The sequence below is a fragment of the Larus michahellis genome, chromosome 2, assembly GCF_964199755.1.
Source record: "Larus michahellis chromosome 2, bLarMic1.1, whole genome shotgun sequence".
Classification (NCBI taxonomy): Eukaryota; Metazoa; Chordata; class Aves; order Charadriiformes; family Laridae; genus Larus; species Larus michahellis.
Genome location: NC_133897.1, coordinates 1,475,961 through 1,482,486, shown reverse-complemented (window position 1 = coordinate 1,482,486; position 6,526 = coordinate 1,475,961).

Below are 6,526 nucleotides of genomic sequence, written 5' to 3'. Positions count from 1 at the left end.
GGATGGGGCAGCCACAGCTTCTCTGGGCAACCTGGGCCAGGGGCTCACCCCCCTCACAGCCAACAATTTCTGCCTCACATCTCATCTCAATCTCCCCTCTGTCAGTGTAAAACCGTTCCCTTCGACCCATGGCTCCCCTCCCCAGCTTTCCTGGAGCCCCTTGAGGGACTGGAAGGGGCTTGAAGATCTCCCCAGAACCTTCTCTTCTCCAGAATGCATCGTCATGTGGCCGATACAATATGCCACGGGACAGTGGGATATTTGGGAGGGGTCCATTATTCCCTTAATATTTCCTATTACGTTATTACCACATTTGATGGCTGCTGAGCGTTAATTTGGCACTCTCAAAGGGCAAGCCACAGTAGTTCCCAGCTAGCAGCTGAGCAGCAACGGCAAATTTCCAGCCTGTAACCACAAACATCCACATTATTTAGTGTTATTTTTGCTCCCATGCCTGAATTAGCATTTTCTTTTGGCGCTGAAGTCACCTTTCCATTTCATTGCCCCACCTAAGCTTTTGTAACCTTTGATTTTCATAACATAGACGAGGATTGCGCGGTTGAGGGGAGACGTGCCGGAGCCCGGGATGTGCCAAGGTGTCTGGAGAGAAGATGCACCAGCGTTGCACTGTCTGTGAGCATTAGGGGGCATCAAACGATGCTAATAAGTGGCAAGTGCGGAGCAAGAGAGAGGAGACGCCTGCGTAGTTTAGTGTGGGCCTCCTCGGAACCACAAATTATCACTGCTGCAGGTTTAGGAGGTTGAATCAATGGGAGAAGGGGACAAGGCTGTGGAAGAGAGGTCTCCTGAGGGCCACCACCGGCTCGGGAAGACCCTGAGCTGCGAATTACTGGGGTCTGGGAGAAGAGCTGTGGGAACACATGAGGTGTTTGCCTTGGCCTCCGTCTTCCCTGGCCGTCTGGTTAGGACGACTGTTGTAGAAAAGGCAGTGGGCTGTATGGATATTTGGTTGAGCCATTGCAGCTGTTCTCTCTTTATTTCCTATGTCCATATGGGTGTTATCTGTAAAATTTATCATCCCGTTCTCCATCCCTTCTTCAGAGTATTTAAGAATATGCTGGATAAACCAGGTCCCAGCCCGGACCCTGAGATATCCCGTCTGTAATCTCTCTTCCTTGCAGAAACCGATCATTTATGTCAGCCCTTTGTTTCCTGTCTTTTAACCAGTTGTTTAGCTGTGAAAAGACTTCCTCTCTTACCCTTTGATGGCTTCATTTCTGTAAAAGCTTTAGCTGAAAGCTTCTTTAAATGTCCAAATCGCTTTGCTTTTGTTTTCCTACCCTTTCACAGAGCTGGGAACCTGGGTCTGGTCTCAGGGAGTCCAGTAACCAGCTCAGTCCCTGCTCTGTGTTGGTGCAGCCAGAGCCTTAATTCCTTCGCCGCCCTTTGAAATAGTCTGGCTCCTGGCCTCCCAGTTCACATGGTTTGTCTGCAGAGCCCCATTCTGCGGCGCAGACGACTGCAAAGGGAGTTCACAGACGGAGAGGAACCTGGAGTTGTTCCTACCTGGGGGCTCTCTCTAGGGCTGCATTTGTATGCTGGTGAATATGCCATTTTCAGACCACCTTTTGTCTGCACTGTCGCGTTTGTCTCTCTGTAGCGCTTCCCTTCCAGCTCCTTCAGGAGCCGCAGAGCCCTACATGCCTTGTAAATGAAATGTAAAATCCTCTCTTTTTCTCTTTGCAGTGGGAAGGGGACCAAAACCGCATGCAAAGTACAGCTGCATCTCTCAAAACACCTCTTGTCCTTCTTAATATATTCCTTCTCACATTTCGTGACTTGTTACCGCGTGAAGGCAGTGAGAATTTCGCTGTTAAAACTGTTGCCCCTTCCCTCCCATCTGCTTCATGCTTATTTGCAGGATTTACAATGCAGCAAACCTTGTAAGTGTTGCATAGTGGAGCCATATGGCATCCATAGGTAACAATGCTGCTTACAATTAAGCTCCTCTGCTATGCCAGACCAGTGGGCAAAATGCAATTCATTACCAAGAGTAGAAAAAAACCCCAACAACTGAACAAATCAAAACAATTAATCTTGTGGTGTTTGAGGTAATTCCCAAGAATTCGTCAGGGAAGGTTAACTAAAAGCACCGGGCTTCTTGAGGTGAGTGTGTGGAAAATGTTTTTTAGGGAGAAGACGCTTAGATTTACCTCCTTTGATTATCCCTTTCTGGCGACAGAGATGCCTGCGTTCCTTATTTTCGTGCTACCCGGGATATTCCCGTCCCTTCGGATTTTAATGCACAAATCAAATTACAGCACAGCAACAGGAGCGTACCAAAGTGGGAGGGTTTTCTTGCCTCCAAATAACTCTGTTGTTGCTGATATAATGCTAAATGCTTTAGTAATGCTTTGAGTCATAAAAGCTTGTTAGTGCTTTGAGGCCAGGGAAGGTTAATGAGAGAGCAGATGTTGGGCTGAGTCAATGGCCAGCTAAGAAAAGGAATGGGCAAGTTGTCCCTTTAACTCAGCTTGTGTTCGGGGGGATAAATTCAGCCCGCTCAATGCTCGGGCCTTGACATGGCAAAAAGCAGCTGGAAGGAATAATGGATGAGCTGAACCAGGTGCCGAATTTCTCTGAAGAAATGCAAGAGCCAGACTTTGAAAAGAATTTCTAAGCCAGCGGGTCCCTCCCCGTGACAGCCCGTGGCAAGAGGGAGCGTGGAGCCCAGCGCGAGAGGCAGGGCTGCTCTCCGGGGGTGGCTGCTGCCGGCTCCTGCCATTGTCACTGTTACTCAGACATGTCACCTGGCCGTAACCTCGGTCCTCACCCCTCTGCCGTTAACAGCAGCTCTTTTCTATAGGAAAACATGGGGGAAACTGGTTTCTTTTTATCGCCCTAGTGGTGCGGACATCTGACTTATTTTTTTCCACCTCATCTACGCCTTGCGAATTGTCTACGCTTCGAAAATAGCAGCAAACAGCAGAGCTGGTAACGTACGACTCCTGATATCAAACATTGCTGCCTGCCGTTGTGTTTGGACCTGTTCTTCCCACTTTTGGCAGTTAACAGATCTCCCCCCATTCCCACTGGGAGCCAGGTTAGGTATTACACTGCCCGGCACAGGACCTCGTAGTCTTCCTCGGGGACTGGCTCAGAAATACAGAGGATAAAATTGCCAAGAAGCACTTGGGGAGCAGAGTGAGGGGTGTTGGTTTCCATGTTCCTGTCTCCTTTAGCTTGGCAGCGGTTGGGAAAATCACTACTGACGAAAGAGAGTCCTGCGGGTGTTTACAAAGCCTCTAGTCTGTGATTCCCTGAGGCCAAGGATCGTAGAATCATAGAACGGTTTGGGTTGGGCTGCAGGGACAAAGCGCCCAGGGAGGAGACGGGGAAAATAAATATGAATTTAGATGCCTGAGGATGCGGTAAAACAGCCGGGACACCTGAGCTGCCTTTAAAAGACAAAAGAAAAACACAGAACAGCTTCCGTGCCTACGTCTCCCTCTTTTTACCTTCTCCTTATGCTGGTTGCATGAAGCCAGGAAGCCGGTTATACACTACAGGGTGCGTTATTCTCATGTCTAGGTATTTGTTGTTCTGGAAAGATTTTATGGAGGACTGATATGACTGGGACAGAAGAAATACAAGGTAAATAGAGAAAACAGATAGGAAGGGCAACGATTTGTATTCTTTCCCATTTCAAAATCTTACTTTTTGCCTATTTGCATGCATATATAGATATGTATCCCTCTGTGTATGCAGCAACTATTTAAAATGTAGGAGAAAATTATTAAGAATTGCCGTTCTGTCAGCCCCAAGTGAAGATGAAGCTCATAAACCTGCTTTGCAGAGGCAAGGACTCTGGCGGAGGGATGGAAGAGGAGGCCTGACATTTCTGATGAGAAAAAAGCAGAAGCATCGCGGGATCACTGAGCATGAGACTGGAGGGACCCGGAGAGGTCGTGTAGATAGAGCAACACCTGCCACCAGGCAAAATCAGCTCAACTTAAACCTTTCCTGACAGATGTTTGTCCGACCTGTTCTTAGAAACCCTCAGCGACGATGACTTTGCACCCTCTCTTGGCATTTCTTTCCCAGTGCCTCGTTATCCCCACTTTATACACCTGCTGCTAATGTCGAACCTAAGTATCCTTTGCTACATTTAACCGTGGATTGTTTGCTGATTGCCGGTGGCTGTGAAGAATAATTTACTGCATTCATAAAGCAAGGGGGAGAAAAAAAAAAAAAAAAAAAGAGTTTTGATTCAATTTTCAGGTCACCTTTAAAATTCACTTTACCATTTCGAAGCAAAATGCCTGCTGGCTCTCCACGAGGGGTCTCCAGGCCTTTTCCAGCAGAGACTGAAAAATCCGCAGGAAACGTGCTGAAACCAGCGGGGGTCTGGCAGCAAAGTCGTCTCGGTGGGGAACCGCCGAGATCCTGAGGATGGCTGCGAGCAAAATGGGATGAAAGCAGGCAGAGAAAACGCGGTCCTTCTCCGCTCCCAGAGGCAGGTGTTTGGCTCTCTGAAGACACCGCGCTCTGCCAGATCCTCTGCCCTTCCCATCCGCTGTCATCCCCTCATCCTTCACACTTCTGATCCTCTCAAAGTTCCTCATTTTGCCCCATCCCGCTTTTCTTCTTGCCTCTCTCATCATTCCTGCAGCACTCCCTTCTCGTCCTCCTGACACAGAGCTCTCCCACGGCTCCTTTTTTTCCCACCCTCTCCTTTTTCTGCCCATCTCACCTACAACAAACTCTCAGCAGCCGGAGGACGATACAGACAACTTCAGAGCTCCACTTCTCCCCTCCACATCCGTACCCATGGCCTCGGTCACCACCCAGAAGCTAGAGCTCCAGAGCTGCAGAAGAATCTCCCCATCTTCTCCCAAATCCTTCCCAAAATCTCCTCTTTTCCAACGTCCGTGCAAAACCCCAGCAAGTTTGGCTCCTCTTGTGCTAAACCCCACTGTCTGCCATGCCAGCCAGTATTGTCTCACTGTTTCTTTGTACTCTTCTACCCAACAGATTGTCTCCATCTGCCGTCTCTTGCCTTGCAGTTAAATTGTGAGCTCTCGGAAGCGAGAACCATATTTTCATGCTGCGTTTTTGTAGCACCTAGCAAAAGGAGATCTTCATTCAAGACCGAGGCTCCTAGGTGCTTCTGCAGAATGACTTCTAATTCATTTAATGAATGCAAATATTATCCATGGATCTGAGCAATATTCCCGAATCGAGAAATATTGGGGAGTGAATGAAGCAACCAGTTGGGTGTAGCGTCTAGCAGATAGAGGAGCCAGACCAGCTTATGCTTCAGCCCCACCTCTGTCTGTGCGAGGAAGTGGTGCGCTGGAAAACACAGAATGGTAGAAAACGGACCCAGGGGATCAACAATGTCACAGCCTGGCCGTACAGGAGAGTCAGCAATTCTTGTCACACAGAGACACGTTTAACCTGCTCTGGACGACCTCTACAAGGAGAGCTGCCCGCCCTCCCCCAGCAGTCTGTCCTTGTGGTGCTTTCTCCTTCCAGTTAGCAAATGCTTCTAATGTCTCTCTGAACTGTCTCTTCTGGCAACTGAAGTTCATCATCTGAAATTCACCTTTTTTGGGGGGTTCTTTTGACATGTCACCACAGACCCCGCCTTTTTGAAGAAGTCCCTTAGACCCTTGGAGACTGTTCTCGTGGTCTTCAGTCCTCCACACTGCCCACCCCACCCCACGGAGGCTGTCTCTTCTGGATCTCTCATCTCTCTTCTTGCTTCCCCTGAACCATTTCCCATGGGACGCATCTTTCCTGACGTGGCATCCCTCAAACCAGACCCAGTCTCGTAAAACCTTATCCATATAAACCTTATACTATACCTAGTAGATCTGAGGTGGCCTTAACTGGTTTTCTAAGTACCGTAGGACGAAGTTCAGAAAATACCTAACCAATCTGTGTACGCGATTTTGTACCCTCATTTATTGCAGTTAACGCTCTCTCGGTGGAGAGCACAGTGTCTTATTTATTGTGCTAGGCACCTTGCTTGCATTTTTAAAGACTGGTTTTAAAAAAACCCACCAGCGAAACCCTTGAATTCTCAGCCTCCTTTGTCAGCTGCCTTCCTTCTTCACTGGGGCCGGACCAACGCTCCCTTGCTCGTTCTCCTGCTGCTGCAGTCTTTTCTTCTTCCTCCTAATGATGCTCGCTATTTCCATCTCAATTTGTGCCTTGGCCTTTCTGATGTTTCCCCACACGCTTATGCTACTCTTATAACCATCCTTAGTAATTTGACCTAGTTCCCACTTTCTGTAAACTTTTTTCCTTGAGCCTGAGGTCAGTGAGGACCTTGGCGACGGAGCCAACCTGGTTCCTCCTACGTTTCCTATTGGGATGGCTTGTCTGTGTGTTGTTTGCATCGTTTCTTTGAAGAACTGCCAGTTTCCTTCACTCCTTTCACCTTTAAACGTGCCTCCCATGAGATCTCACTTACCAGTTCTCCAGCCGTCTCAGGGTCCCTTGTCTTTATTTCCCTTTTCTTCCACATCCCTTCACGAGGGTTCTGAGCTTGGGCACC